Below are 16,779 nucleotides of genomic sequence, written 5' to 3'. Positions count from 1 at the left end.
CATTTAATCTTTACAACAATCCTATGAGATAGGCGCTGTTATCATCTCCATCTTACTGTACAGGAAAATGAGGCCCAGAAAAGTTAAGTAGCTTGCCCAGGTCAGCTATTAGTGAGTGGCAGAGCCAGTCACCTGGCTCAAGAGTCTATGCTCTGAAGCACTACATAATGGATAAGTAGATATAACTCCACTCGGAGGATGGAGGCTGAGTACTCCAGAGTTAGGGTGTACACCAGCATCCTGGCTTTGACAGGTGTAAGCCCGAGAGCGCCAAGTGTTCAGCACTGCCAAGACTCAAGAGCAAAGGTTTTAGCATATTCATGTGATCGACCAATTCAAGGTCGCTACTTTTACAAAGCAGCACTGTGATAGAATGGAAAGAACCTTTGATTTGGGTTTGAGTCGCAATTTCTTCAAGGCTGAGTGATTTGTAGCTAGTTACTTACATTTTCTGGGCCTCGCTTTCTCTTCTGTAAAGTAGGAATCGTCATCATCGGACTATCTTCTCTCCCTAGTGTTCTGAGAATCAACAGTTCGGTAGGTTATGAAGCTTACACAAGCGTTACATTGCTGATCTTACTTTTGAGTCATTTTACTTTTCCATGGTTCTTGGCTACATATAAGAATCTCAGTTAATTTTTCTTTGTTACTCTAATTTAATTAATTAATTAAATGCTGGAGTCACTCATACCACGAAAGGAGAATGAGCTTGTTAGCAGATATTGGATGGAAAGAAAGGTCTTTCACAGAGTTTAGATTGAAAAGAGAAATCAAATGATTTAGGACAGCTCCCTATCTCCATCCCACTGTCTTCTAGACATATTTTGGAAGAAAAAGGTAGAGAACATTCCCCAACTTTTAGCAGCACTAAGGTGTACCAGCTTCTTGAAGTATAAAGGTGCCTGTCAACACTGGTTATTTTCTTAAAGTTCCTGCCAACTGATTTTAGATTCTGCAAGACATAAATTAAGAATCCTGAAAATGTTACAACAGCCGGGCTGTTCAGTGGGAGATAAAATGTCAGTAGCAGAGTGTGGGTTGGGATGTCACATGGAGTGGCTGATCATAGGAAGATTTTGTCTCATCTCCCAAATAAAACACAGCACACTCTTGACAGCACTGAAGCACCCTATTCTCATTCTTATTTGCATAATCCCACCCAACATCAAAGCATGATCTTTCTTTAGATCATGATCCCTTCAGGTTGTTTCCTAGATCCTGTTCTGAGGGGAAGTGACCACAATTCCTAGTGCAGAGAAGCTTGTTAATCGCCAAGTGATTTGAGTGAGTGCAAATGCCAGTCTGGCTCCGAGTGAGTCAGAATGCTGCTGGCTCTCCATTTGTGAGGGCTGTGCACTAATGGCCTCTGGCAGGTGGCTCTGTGAAAGCACTCGGGAATGGATGGAAGACCAATATAAATTTTAAATGGCTGTGCTGGATGTAGATAGGAATGACTCCTTGTGAAATAGTTCTTAATTTTTTTAATTCTCCAATTTTCTCAGAATTGACTTCTAAAAATTTGACGCTAGTGAGACTGGCAGAGTTAAAGTGTGCAAGCCCTCCAGTTGTTGAGGTCATTGTGGGCCCTTCTTACTGATTCCTTCGGTCCCTCCCTGTCTTCAGCCATCTATCACCTGGCTTTGGTGTCACCAGTTGGGAGCGGAAATGTGAATGATGAACATTTGTTCCAGGCTGATTTACCATGGGGAGGGCATCTCCTGGATATGGATGTCCAGAAGGTGCTGCTTTCCCCCACTTTACTGTTTCTTTGCTGCCAAATCTGCAAACTGTAGAAACTTTCTAACCTGGAGAAGCACGTTTGTGCATATAGATTTTGCCCATTCTAAGGTAGTTCCCCTGGTGGAAAACAGACTATAATAGTGTCATGTTATAGTGTAGTGTTACCTTTTTTTTTTTTTTTTTTTTTTTTTTTTTTTTTTTTTTAGTGTTACCTTTTTTATTGTGGCTTGTGTCTGCCCTCTCTTTGGCAAAAAAAGAAGGTAGAGGGAAAGCACTTTCCTAACATTTAAAACTGCTAGTGATATCCCAAGGAAAACATCCCCAGTAAAATACTGGAAAACAAAATGGAAAGCTACATGCACTTTATGATTCTCAGAACAATGACACCATTTGTGCCATTATTCAGTAATTTTCATGTGGCAGAATTAGAAATCATAGCTGTCATCTCTTAGTCTTTTTGTCAAGTAAAGCCCTATCTGGTGTGGAAATTTTAAGTTTGTCTTTGAAACCTGAAATCTAGATTATATCGATATGATTGAAAAACAATTAAACCATCATTAAAGCATGGTGTTTTCATAGCAAAGGAGTTGAGGGTCTGAATGGTGCCTTTCTCACCCAAAGGAGGGGAATGGCAGCTGAGATTACAGTTGCCGGGACAGCTTTATTGCAGTTTGGGATGAACATATTGACATCAACTCCCTGCTCTGACCTTCTCATTGTTGGATATCAATATGGTGTGTGAGCTGCCTCACTTTTGCCTGCCTGATTTTCGTTATGTGCAAGTCAAAAGCACATCCACCGAGATTATGGATTTAACTCAATTTTGACACGTCACATTTCATTTCACTGGTTAAGAAAGGCTGAGGTATGACTCATAATTTATTTTAAATCATCTTAAATACACTTAATTATGCATAGAAAAAAGTTGAGATCCAGAACAAGATTCATGCAATTTTACTTGAACATCGTCTGTAAAAATATAGTAGATGTAGTGTTGTCCCATACATAGAATGAAAGGATTAGCAGTGGCCTTGTCCAGTTTGGGGTCGGTGCATTGTTCCTAATGACTGGAGATTCTCACTCTCTGCATCACAAATGTCTTCAGTGTTGGAATATTTCACAGTGGTCATGTATCCCTCTTGTAAGCCCATAAACACACTGATAAATAATACAAAATCCTCAAAAGGCAAAAAAATTAGAATTTTTAAATGTTTCCATGTACTTCTACCCTAAACTACCAATTCATTTAGAATATTCTTTAATCATCCCTTGCATAGATGTGAGGAGCCTATTGAGTGACAGTCTCCAAGTATTAAGCCACAGGAAGTGTCACTCAAGGGCCATTCTGACCATTACACTTAATACTCTGGTGGTTCTTCTCCACAAAGCTTTTGGAGAAAAGAATGAATGAGTGAATAAACAAATGAGAGTTAACACTGTAGTGGTTCTCCACAGGGCTGCTGGAGAAAAGAAGGGAAGGGAGGAAGGAAAGAAGGAGGGAAGGAAGGAAGGAAGGAAGGAAGGAAGGAAGGAAGGAAGGAAGGAAGGAAGGAAGAAAGGACATCATCTCCACACATTGCCATGAAAAATGAGCAACCATACCGGGCTGTTACTACCATGAGTGCCCTGATTACATGAAAATTGGTGATCAAGTAGAAGAGGAGATTAAGAACCATACACCCTGGTCTCAAGAAGGTAAATGTTGATGGATTATTTTCTTTTGAAATAGTAGAACTTTTTGTCTTCAGGAAAATGTGACTCTATCCAGTATCAAAACAAACATGGGGTGCAGATTTTTGATGATGGCCATTCTGACCGGTGTGAGGTGATACCTCATTGTGGTTTTGATTTGTGTTTCTCCAATGATTAGTGATGTTGAGCATCTTTTCATGCATTTGTTGGCCATCTGTATGTCTTCTTTGGAGAAATGTCTATTTAGGTCTTCCACCCATTTTTGGATTGGGTTGTTTGTTTTTGTGATATTGAGCTGCATGAGCTGCTTGTATATTTTGGAGATTAATCCTTTGTCAGTTGCTTCATTTGCAAATATTTTCTCCCATTCTGAGGGTTGTCTTTTCGTCTTGCTTATGGTTTCCTTTGCCATGCAAAATCTACAAACAATAAATGCTAGAGAGGGTGTGGCGAAAAGGGAACCCTCTTGCACTGTTGGTGGGAATGTAAATTGATACAGCCACTATGGAGAACAGTATGGGGGTTCCTTAAAAAACTAAAAATAGAACTACCATATGACCCAGCAATCCCACTACTGAGCATATACCCTGAGAAAACCATAATTCAAAAAGATACATGTACCACAATGTTCATTGCAGCACTATTTACAATAGCCAGGACATGGAAGCAACCTAAATGTCCATCAACAGATGATTGGAGAAAGAAGATGTAGCACATATATACAATGGAATATTACTCAGCCATAAAAAGGAATGAAATTGAGTTATTTGTAGTGAGGTGGATGGACCTAGAATCTGTCATATAGAGTGAAGTAAGTCAGAAAGAGAAGAACAAATACCGTATGCTAACGCATATATATGGAATTGAAAAAAGCGGTACTGATGAACCTAGTGGCAGGGCAGGAATAAAGACGCAGACATAGAGAATGGACTTGAGGGCATGGGAGGGGGAAGGGGAAGCTGGGAGGAAGTGAGAGAGTAGCACTGACATATATACACTACCAAGTGTAAAATGGATGGCTAGTGGGAAGCAGACGCATAGCACAGGGAGATCAGCTTGGTGCTTTGTGACCACCTAGAGGGGTGGGATAGGGAGGGTGGGAGAGAGGCTCAAGAAGGAGGGGATATGGGGATATATGTATACATGTAGCTGATTCAATTTGTTGTACAGCAGAAACTAACACAACATTGTAAAATATTTATACTCCAATAAAGGTGTGGGGAAAAAAGAAAAACAAAAAACATGGGGTGCTCCATAGACACTGAAACCTATATATCCAGATCCCAGCCCTGCACTAGATTTGCAACCTTAGGCTAGTTCCTTAACCTCTCTTGGCCACAGAGCAAAAATTTCAAATTAACAGGGTGTATTCAAGGATTACATTAGATGATATGTGCTGAAAAAGTTAAAAAAAAATATGTAAATATATGAAAGCCTATATGGGAAATAATATTGAGTAAAAATAATACAACTGGATCTGTAGTCACCAATACATGCCAAAAATAAATTTTGCATGATATAAAGCATTAGAATTTTAAGTCTAGTGGGTTTTGTGTTTGGTAAAGTTACAGTACTTGGTTATAATAAAAACTGTAAGCTAAAAACCTTTCCATGTCCTCAACCCCCATCCCCTTCTCTCTTTTGTTTTTCTCTCTTCCTTTCTCCCTTCCGCAAGGATAGCAAAGGCCATGGGACAACCAGACTAGAGCTGTCAGGTGGAACCCAGTATGAAAACAGCCCCCAAAGACATGAAATCTATCTTTAAAGTCTGAAGGCCAAAGAGAGGAGTCAGGTGTCCCACTAAAATATAGACAACCTTTCAGCAACAGCATTAAAATAAAAGATCACATCATTTTCAAATGCCAAATCCATTATTTTACTCGCCTCCCCTTCCACCACAGATTCTGAAATAGTGGAGATTTGGCATGAAACCCAAAGTCATAGCCCTAACTTAAGATCACCTTCTAAGGTGGCTGACGGGTACATGAGCTGTAACACCAGACCAGCCTAGGTTTGAATCCCTGCTCTTCCTACTGACAAGTTCTGTTACCTTGGGAAAGTTACTTCCCCACTCTGAGTCTCAGAGGTGAAATGAAGGTTCTAAATCACAGGATTATCAGTGCATTATGAGGTAGCAAAAGTACCAGCCTGTGTTCACTGCTACCTGGGTGCAGCTTGCCAGGTGATTCCAGAATTCCAGAATAACTTGGGGAAGAGGGCCAGGGAGGTCAGCCTGGGTTTTCTTCTAAGAAATGGACAGGCCTCTTACTATCACCTTGATAGTCTGGGAAGCAAGGCCACGAAAAAAAAGTAGGAGAAAGTTATAAATCTGAGGAAAGTGTCTAATGGAAAGCAAATCTTCCCCTTAAAAGAAAGGGGGCTGGAGAGAGTATGACATTCCCAAAACCCCAGCTGAGAAACCCAGAAAGCCCAAGTCAAGAGACCCCGGCCCTGGGCCTGGAACTCCCAGCCACACCCCTGCCCTCCGAACCAGTAGAGGAATTTGCTAAAGCACCAATCTAAACAAACCAAAGATTTCCACCTGAAGTCTGGCTTTCTAACAGTAGGGCGAGCCAGAAGAAGACGTGATTGTTGGCGTGAAACTGTGTGATCTTCACGTTTCATTCAACCCCCAAACTTCAAGGCTATACTGTCCTCTTTCCTGACACCCATTCTTAGATCCCAACAGCCCACGGATGCAAACATAATAAAAGTAAAAATCGAATCAAGGTGTTTGTGTTTTCTCCCCCAAGCAGAAGCAAGCGCTCTGCAAACACACACAGCCTTGTTTCGGCGCAGATGTCAGGAATGTCGAGCCTGTAAATCTGCCCAGGCAGTTCTGTTCTTGAATCATTAAGAACAACCGAGTGGGTGGAATGAGAACATGAAATTGCTGTGTGCACTCATGTTTTGTTTATGGAGCAATCGTCTCTAGACGTGTTTTCTTTTTTTATGGAGAATCTTTTCTATGTTAGCCTTTGAATACCCCACGTTCCTTCCTCTCCCCAGCTCTCCCACACCCACTAAAAAGAAACATTGAGAGCATTATGAAAATCTCCGCAAATTTAAAGAATAGGTTAAATAAAGCTTCTCTCTAAACCAATTCCATTTACTCAGTCAAAATAAATGATTTATGAATAACACATGTAACAACTGAATTTGAACATTGCGTATTATTTACCAAGCTCATAACAACTGCTCCCAAATCATAAAAATCACTTTCCCTTCTCCATCATTGTACAAGGAGGATCTTGTTAGCCCAGTAAATTGCAAGTCCTGTGATGCTAATTATCAGCAGGGTTTAATTGGTGGTTTATGCACCTACCACAGGATTCTTCACTTAACTTCACTGTGCCTCAGTTTATCTATAAAATGGGCATTATATCTAATTTGTGGAGCTTGCATGCCTAGAACATAGTGAGCACTTGCTATTAAACTATAGCAGTTACTGTTGTTACTGGGCAGACAGGATGGAGTAGGCTTTCGCCAGATCCTAGGAATCTTTTTCTCTGAGGCACCCCTCCGCCAACGTTGGCACAGAGCAGACACACAACAAAGGGCGCCTCTCAGACTTAGCATGGTGATAACAACCCCAGTCAGTGCCCCAGTCTTCCTGGACCCCCAGCAGTTTCTGTCCCTCTCTACACTGTCCTGCCCGGCGGCTCCCCCCTACTCCCCCACCCTCGAAGGGGTGTGCGCATTTGTTGAACTCTGGTGCTGTGTTTACCTTCGGGGTGGGTCTCACTTTATTGTTTCTTCTCTTATTGTTTTTGGCTTCTCGGCATTGTCCTTCCTGGTACCCGCCCCCAGCCACGTTCTCAGTGGCACGTCGCTGTGAGGTTCCCTTGTTTTTGGCAGCAGGCTTGCTGCTAGAGGCAGAGAATGGTGGCATCAGGTGCTTTAAAGGAGGGAGAGATTGCATTACATTTTCCCTCAGGAAAACGATCTTGGGTTTTAAAAAATGTTCCGTGGAATGGATCTAATAACTTAGTTCGGTAATAATTTCTCCTCTGCTGGCTCTAACTGCAAGGATTCTTTCAGAAACAATAGAGCATTACTGCTTTTCAATAGGCTAATGGGACTGAATTTTCAGAGGGCTTTCATCTAGAGGAGGGCTTTTCAGACTATCCACAACACCAGCAGGTACAGGGAAGCCTCGTCAGCCTGGAAATGGGTAAAGGCAGGGCAGTAAGGCCAGGGCCAGTCCTGGAGAAAACCCAAGGAGCCCTCTGGGGTGCCATGGGCTCTCCAAATCCCTCTCTCCCTGAGGCTCCACAGAGGTACTTTGCCTTACGAGCTGAAAGCCTGTCCAGCCAACGTTCAGTCCCAGGACAACATCTTAGCCACAGGAATGCTAACCAGGCCAGCAGGCCTACTTCCTTCAAGCTCTGGAAATGCTGGAGGCTGTCCGTCCCCAGCCGAGCCCACTGCAGAAGCTGATCAAATTAGAGAACTGAGAGCAGCGGCCACAGACTTTTCCAAGAGAGCTGTAATGCTGTCAGTCAACTAGCACTTAATTTCTGGTGGGTTGTAAAAGCGTCATTTATCCTGCAAGCTTCAAGGTGAACAGCCCAGTAGGATTCTAAGTTAAATGATGCAAAAACAGCTACTCTCGGTGATGATTTTGTGCTTCGGAATTAAAAACAAAGCAGAAAAGACCGAACATACTTTTATAGTGATTGCAAATATTGTAGTGAAGAAATCACTCTCTGTTAAATTCCCTTGGTGAAGCCACGTGTAACCTGTGTTGACAGCCACTGGAGGCCCACAGCTATGTAGCAGCACCTCATGGGCACAAGTGGAGTTCTGCCCTTATGGCCTCAGGCCAAGTTTTCACCACTATGACATTGTCCAAACAATTACGGGATGGCCCCCCCCCCAGGAAAATGGGTGGAGCCAGGCTGATTAGGATCTTGGGGGGCTCTGGGGGGCAGCTGGAGGCGGGACAGCAACAGTGGCCCTGACACAGTGAAGCCGTTGGCTGAGGGATGTCCGGATGCTGGTCTGAGACCACTGGACATTTATGTCCTTTCCTGGGCTTGCAGACCTAGGATTTAGAAAATCATGGAGAAGTTTTCATTTCTGAGAAGGGCCAAGTGAAAAAGAATTTCGTGTAGCCATGAGGCCAGAGCGTTGGGGTGGTGGGGTCTGCGTCTGTGGTGGGGTTTGGGGAGGAGGAGATTTAGGGGGACAAAAAGACAAAGTGTTTCACTGACTCGTTATTTAAAGTACTTATAAGATACAAAAATGCTATTCAATAAATATTACCCCAAAAGGCACAGTTAACTCTGGTAATAGAGATAGATTAGCAGCCCAATAGAACATTCCGTGGTGACGGCAATGTTCTTCGTCTGGGCTGGCCAGATGTAGCTGCTGAGCACTTGAAAGGTGGCTAGTACAACTTCATTTGTAATTTTACGTCCTTTTAATTTTAATTTGGATAGACACCTACAGCTAGTGGCGATGGTGTTGGATAGCACAGGTTTAAGGGGTTCAGTGTGGGAAAGAGAAAGGAGACATAAGAACAACCTCCCTGGGGGCTTCCCTGGTGGCGCAGTGGTTGAGCATCTGCCTGCCAATGCAGGGGACACGGGTTTGAGCCCTGGTCTGGGAGGATCCCACATGCCGCGGAGCAACTGGGCCCGTGAGCCACAATTGCTGAGCCTGTGCGTCTGGAGCCTGTGCTCTGCAACAGGAGAGGCCACGACGGTGAGAGGCCCGCGCACCGCGATGAAGAGTGGCCCCCGCTTGCCGCAACTGGAGAAAGCCCTCGCACAGAAACGAAGACCCAACACAGCCATAAATAAATTAATTAATTAATAAAAAAAAAAACAATCCTCCACACCTAGAGGTTGCTTTATTTATTTAAAAAAAAAAAAAAAAAAAAAAAGAACAACCTCCCTGTCAACTATATTTCAATTAAAAAAAAAAAACAACCTCCCCGTTTGTCCAAGTCCTGAGAGAAGGAAATCCAACCCATTTGCTAATAAATTCAGGCCACAGGAGTAAAAAATAATTTCAACTTGTACTGAAAGTGTGCTTTAATGCCTGTCTAAATGTTGAACCATAATGGCTTCTCTTTTTCACAGTTTCGGTGGGAAAAATACCATTATATGCTTCTGGAAAATAGAAGTGTCATTCTCAGCATGTGCCCACCATTAATATCTCCGTCTTCCAGCCCCGTAGAGCTTTGTCTCTGCAGGCTTCTAACGTCATGTTATGATTTTTACAGTCAGAAGCACAAACAAGTCCTATTGCTAATGACAGGTCAGGTTTCCCACCCTGATTTAGACAACCGCTCCATCCAAGAATTCACTGCCTTTCAACATTTCTGCTTGCGAAGTGACAACTTATTCCTCTGAGAAACGTTTCACACGTACTGATTGTTGTTCAGCTTCCAGCTCACGTCAGCGGCTCTGAGCGCTAGCCCTGGGCCTGGGCAAATCCCGAGAGGGGAAGTGGCCTCTTCCCACAGAGAGCGGGCACCAGGGAAGGGGCAGGACACCTGCTGCCTACCCACAGCTCAAGCCCCCAGTGGTCCTTTCGGTGCCAGCCCTGAGCCCAGGCCTCCCCCTTTGCAAGGGACAAAGGTCAAGCATGAGTGAGGTGGAAAAACGGCATCTCAAGCAAGGCACAGGCTGGGAAGCTTGGGGGAGGGGGGTGCGGTGTGTATTGGTTTGAGGCTCTTCTGGTTAAAAACAAACAACTGAAAGAACCAGTCAGCCAGCAGCTTGGAGCCGCGTGTCTGAGCCAGACAACAAGCTTTTAAAATTCCATAAAGTGCAAGCACCGCACAAGAACACTCTGATGTCAGAGTTCTGCCCTGGTCTTGTGAAAAGCACCAGGGCCCCTAAGTGGCAGGGGGGCCCCTCAGTGGCGGGGAAGAGTGGGGGATGTCCCAGCCAGCGCTCGGATGGGAAGCGCACAGATACACCAGCCCAGGAGAGGCAGCTCGGTCAGGCCTGCTTAATTGATACAGGCTCCTAATGAGCAGGAAAAACACCATTTGGGGCCATTTGCTGTGAAATGGACTGGGGTGTATGAGAAATCGGACTTGTAAGGGCAGAAAACACACACGTCGGCAGAAAATAATGTGTTGGAAAAGTTTTAAATTGAAGACGTGCTGTTCTGAGTGTGCAGAGGTGTTAATGCTTATGTAATCAATCATCTCATATTCGAAGATTGGGATTTTTTTCCCCTTTTAATTAATTAGCCAGTAGACTCATTATAGTACATTTTTCATGTCAAATAAGCAATGGGTTCTAAGAGAAGGGGAGGGGGGCACCGCAGGGGAAAAATAGTGGCAGCAGTAGTGATACAGGGTACTGTGAAAAGTTCAGGGAACCACCATCATCTCTGCCTGAAAATTCTGGGAACCCAGAACTGCTCCAAATGCATGGGATTTATCCAAGTCCCATGAATGCAAGACTCCACTGGTGCTCACTTTTTCATAACCTGCATTTAGCCCCTTAGCAAGAGTTATGGCCTATTTGGATGATGGATTTGTCTTTTACTAGAAAGAGGGTATATCATGAAGGCTAACGATAGGGTTCTGCAGCCACCCACCCAGGGTTCCAGTTCTGACTGTACCTTCTTAGCTGGAGACTTTGCACAAGTCCCTTAGACCTCTTCGTGCCTCAGTTTCCTGCTCTGTACAATGAAGATAATAGTCATACCTACCTCAGGTTTGTTGAGAGAAGAAAGTAAAAGAATACATATAAACTGCTGACTTAGGTACCTGGCACATACTGACAACTGAAAAGTGGTAGGTTTTATTACTAGAACAGTTGCGCTTCTTTGTGGAACAGACCACCCTTGACTTCCTCTTCACAAAGCTTTGCGTGTGGCCGGGGGGTGGGAGGAGGGGGAGGATAAACTATACACAACATAAATTTTAACGTTTTAACCATTTTTAAGTGTACAGTTATGTAGCATTAAGTACATTCACGTTTTTGGACAACCATCACCACCATCCATCTCTGGAACTTTTTCATCTTCCCCAATTGAAACTCTGTACTCATTAAACGATAATTTCCCATTCCCCTTGGCAACCACCTTTCTACTTTCTGCGACCATGAATTTGACTACTCTGGGTACCTCATAGGAGAGGAATTGTCCAATATTTGTCCTTTATGACAGGCTTATTTCACTTAGAACAATGTCTTCAAGGCTCATCCATGTTGTAGCATGTGTCAAAATGTCCTTCCTTTTTAAGGCTGAATAATATTCCATTGTACGTACATATCACATTTAGTTTATCAATTCACCCATCAATGAATACTCCTGTCTTTTGCTTATTGTGAATAATGTTGCTATGAACAAGGTGTACAACTATTTCTTCAAAACCCAGCTTCCTGGGGCTTCCCTGGTGGCACAGTGGTTAAGAATCCGCAAGCCAATGCAGGGGACGCAGGTTCGAGCCCTGGTCCAGGAAGATCCCACATGCCGCGGAGCAACTAAGCCCATGTGCCACAACTACTGAGCCTGCGCTCTAGAGCCCGCACGTCACAACTACTGAAGCCCACGTGCCTAGAGCCCATGCTCCGCAACAAGAGAAGCCACCACAAGGAGAAGCCCGCACACCACAAGGAAGAGTAGCCCCTGCTCGCCGCAACTAGAGAAAAGCCTGCACACAGCAACGAAGACCCAGTACAGCCAAAAATAAATAAATAAAATAAATAAAAATTTAAAAACAAAAAAACCTGGCTTCCAATTCTTCTGAGTATATACCCAGAAGTGGAATTGCTGGATCATATGGTAATTCCATTTAATTTCTTGAGGCATTGTCATATTGTTTTCCACAGTGACTGCACCATTTTACAATCCCACCAGCAATGTACAGGGTTTCAATTACTCCACATACTCACCAACACCTGTTTTCTGTTTTTTTTGTTGTTTTTTTTTAATAGCCATCCTAATGAGTATGAAGTGGTATCCCACTGTGGTTTTGATATGCATTTTCCTAATGACTAGTGATATTGAGCACCTTTTCATGTTCCACAGAGCTTTCTGACAGCAAATATAAAGGAGAGAGCATAGCAGAAACTCCTTGGGTTCTGGGCATAAGAACTGCTAAGAGTGAGGGAATACAAGCTTCCTGTCTATCAGGATGATAGGTAGAAAGATAGTTAGGTAGATACATAGGTAGATAGATAGATGAATATGGAGAGAGATTACATTTAGTATAAACATAGAAACAAAAGTCTTGCCTGGTTTGTGTCAAAATCTAACTCACAGGGTTTAGCTCTGGGACAGTGGGAGGATCTTTTCTATTTCTATTTTACTTTATATGTTCCATGAGAAGGGAGGATGGAGGGGGTGTGAAATCACAAGTGTTCTACTTTTGTGTTTTTCTGTATTTTTCAATATTTCTATAATGTGTTGCTTTTGTAACAAGAAAAAAATTTGTTTCACATTTTTTTCTTTTGTTTGGCTCTGCCGCACGGAATTCAGGAACCTAGTTCCCCGACCAGGGATCAAACTCCTGTCCCCTGCAGTGGAAGCACAGAGTCCTAACTACTGGACCACCAGGGAAGTCCCCAGATATTTTTTATTAACCTGATGTATTAGTTTCCTATTGCTGCTGTAGAAAATTACCACAACTTTAGTGGCTTAAAACAATACAAATTTACTCTCTTATAATTCTGCAGGCCAGAGTCCAAAATCAGTTTCACTGGACTAAAGACAATGTGTTGGCAGGACTGGTTCCTTTTCCAGATTCTTGAAGATGCCTTCATTCCTGGGTTCATGGCCCCTTCCTTTGTCTTCAAAGCTAGCAGTGAGGCATCTTTAAATCCCTCTCTGACTCTGACATTTCTGTCTCCCTCTTACAAGGACCTTTGTGATTATATGGGACCCACTTGGACAATCCAGGATAAATCTCCCCCTCTCAAGAGCTATAATTTAATCGCATCTGCAGTCTCTTTTACCATATGAAGTAACATATTCACAGGTTCTGGGCATTAGGATGTGGACATCTTTGGGGAACCCTTATTCAACCTACTACACCTGCCTGACACCCATCACACATTACATTGTTTCTATTGCAAAAGACATTCTGAGTTCCTAACTCCAACACCTCTTTCTTCACCCATCTGTATGATAGCACTTGGCATTCAATTTCGTAGCTATTTCACAAAGGTCTGTCTCCCTACTCCCCTGCTTTGAGGATAGAGACAACAGCTATTCATCTCAAGTCCGCCCTGTGCTTGACACAATGATGATTAACACATGTGCTTGAGCAAATGCTGATTGAATACATATTGAATTGTAAATTAAGGTGTCCCTCTAACAATGTGTTTATATTATGGAAATAAACAAGAAAAGGTGGGTTAGGTGAGAATGTGACTCGGTGGGAAGAGAAATGGCCTCTGGACCAGAATTCTGAGCAGCAAAAGGAGCAGAGCGGAGAGGCTTGGGTAGGAGAGAAAAGAGTGAGGTGGAAGGGCAGGAGGGCCCCAAACCATGGCCCCTCCCTGAGTCCTGGGTGCAGACAGTATAAGTCTAGGAGGTAGTTGTGAGTGTGGCAGGGTTCCCCAAGCACACCCTAAGGCAAGGATTTGGGTGCAAGAACATTATTTGGGAGACGATCCCAGGAAGCACAGAGAAGGAGTGGAGTAATGAGATTGGATGGCATAAAGCCAAGTAAGAGTGTGTTGATGGGCAGTGTGGGCACCTGGGTCCCAACCTCCTGGGGGCCCCTCAGAATTGTCCCACAGAGATGCATCTACAGGGACATTCACTGCCCTTGCTTGGACTGTACATATGAGAGCTGTGTACAGGTGACCTGAAGGGGGCCCTAAAGGGATGTAGCAGGACCAATGCTGTCTGTTCAACATGGTTATTACTATGAGGTGAGATTACATGGATGATGGATGTACACCTTTGACTTTATTTACTTTTGTAATATTTTCATTTTTTTATTGTTTTTAAAATATTTTAATTTATTTGTTTATGTATGTTGCGTCGGGTCTTAGTTGCAGGCGCACGGGATCATCGTTGAGGCATGCGGGATCTTTTCATTGTGGCTTCTGGGCTCTTCGTTGCAGCACTCGGGCTTCTCTCTAGTTGTGGCACACTGACTCCAGGGTGCGTGGGCTCTGTAGTTTGCAGTATGCGGGCTCTCTAGTTGCACACGAGCTCAGTACTTGTGGTGCATGGGCTTAGTTGCCCCACGGCATGTGGGATCTTAGTTCCCCGGGGCAGGGATTGAACCTGCGTCCCCTGCATTAGAAGGAGGATTCTTTACCACTGGACCACTAGGGAAGTCCCTGTAATATTTTTAAATTTTACAAAATTTCATTAAAAAGAGGAATATTGGGACTTCCCTGGTGGCGCAATGGTTGCAGTCCGCCTGCCAATGCAGGGGACACGGGTTCGAGCCCTGGTCTGGGAAGATCCCACATGCCGCGGAGCAACTAAGGCTGTGCGTCACAACTACTGAGCCTGCGTGCCTAGAGCCCATGCTCTGAAACAAGACAAGCCACCGCAATGAGAAGCCCACGCACCGCCATGAAGAGTAGCCCTGCTCGCCGCAACTAGAGAAAGCCCACGTGCAGCAACAAAGACCCAACACAGCCAAAAATAAATAAATTAATTAATTAATTTTTTAAAAAAAAAGAGGAATATTTCCACACCAGTCAGAATGGCCGTCATTAAAAAGTCTACAAATATCAAATGCTGGAGAGGATGTGGAGAAAAGGGAGCCTCCTACACTATTGGTGGGGATGTAAGTTGGTGCAGCCACTGTGGAAAACAGTATGGAGGTTCCTAAGAAAACTAAAAATAGAATTACCATATGATTCAGCAATCCCACTCCTGGGCATATATCCAGACAAAACCATAATTCAAAAAGATACATGTACCCCAAAATAATGCAACATGGATGCAACAGAGCTTATCATAGTAAGTGAAGTAAGTCAGAAAGAGAAAGACAAATACTGTATGATATAATTTATATGTGGAATCTAAAATATGACACAAATGAACTTATCTACAAAACAGAAACAGAATCATGGACATAGAGGACAGACTGGTGGTTGCCAAGGCGGAGGGGTTGGGGGAGGGTTGGAGTGGGAAGTTGGGGTTAGCAGATGTAAGCTTTTATGTATAGAATGGATAAACAACAAGGTCCTACTGTATAGCACAGAGAACTATATTCAATATCCTATGATAAACCATAATGAAAAAGAATATTTTAAAAAAAGAATGTAGGGGCTTCCCTGGTGGCACAGTGGTTAAGAATCCGCCTGCCAATGCAGGAGACACGGGTTCGAGCCCTGGTCCGGGAAGATCCCACATGCCGCGGAGCAACTAAGCCCGTGTGCCACAACTACTGAGCCTGTGCTCTAGAGCCCGCAAGCCACAACTACTGAGGCCCATGGGCCTAGAGCCCATGCTCCGCAACAAGAGAAGCCACCGCAGTGAGAAGCCCATGCACCACAATGAAGGGTAGCACCCGCTCGCCACCACCTAGAGAAAGCCCACACGCAGCAATGAAGACCCAATGCAGCCAAAAATAAATAAATATTTTTTTTTAAAAATGTATATATGTATAACTGAATCACTTTACTGTACAGCAGTAATTAACACATTGTAGATCAACTGTACTTCAATAAAAAACAAATTTAAAAAAATTTTTAATAAATTAAATTTAAAAAGAGGAATATTTCCATTTTGTAAAAAATATAGATAATTATAGGAAATATGTATTCTCCACCCCTCAAGATCCTACTCTACAGTTGGGTCCTTCGAGAATGATCAGTTTTCAGCTTCTAAGAAAGCTGCCACCTTGATTTTCCTAGTGTGATATACATGTACAGAAAACATCCCTCTGGCATTTCTGACTTTAACTAAAATTCTCTCTCACTCCCCTTGTTTGCCACGATCTTTATACAGTTATCATTTTCCCATCACAGTTCCTCAGAGTCCATCTCTCATCATCAATAGGCTCTTCTCAAAAGAAAATAAATATGGGACTTCCCTGGTGGCGCAGTGATTAAGAATCCGCCTGCCAATGCAGGGGACATGGGTTCAAGCCCTGGTCCGGGAAGATCCCACATGCTGTGTAGCAACTAAGCCCGTGCACAACTACTGAGCCTGCGCTCTTGAGCCCGCAAGCCACAACTACTGAAGCCTGCGTGCCTAGAGCCCGTGCTCCACAACAAAGAGTAGCCCCCGCTCGCTGCAACTAGAGAAAGGACCCCCCACCCCGTGTAGCAACAAAGACCCAAAGCAGCCAAAAATAAATTAAAAAAAAAAAAGAAAAGAAATACCAGTAATTATAAATTCATCTAGTTCATTCCGTTAGGATAAACTGTTTTCTTTTATTTTCTTGATATAATTAAT

This window comes from Balaenoptera musculus, chromosome 13, assembly GCF_009873245.2.
Source record: "Balaenoptera musculus isolate JJ_BM4_2016_0621 chromosome 13, mBalMus1.pri.v3, whole genome shotgun sequence".
Classification (NCBI taxonomy): domain Eukaryota; kingdom Metazoa; phylum Chordata; class Mammalia; order Artiodactyla; family Balaenopteridae; genus Balaenoptera; species Balaenoptera musculus.
Note: the sequence above shows the minus strand (reverse complement) of the source record.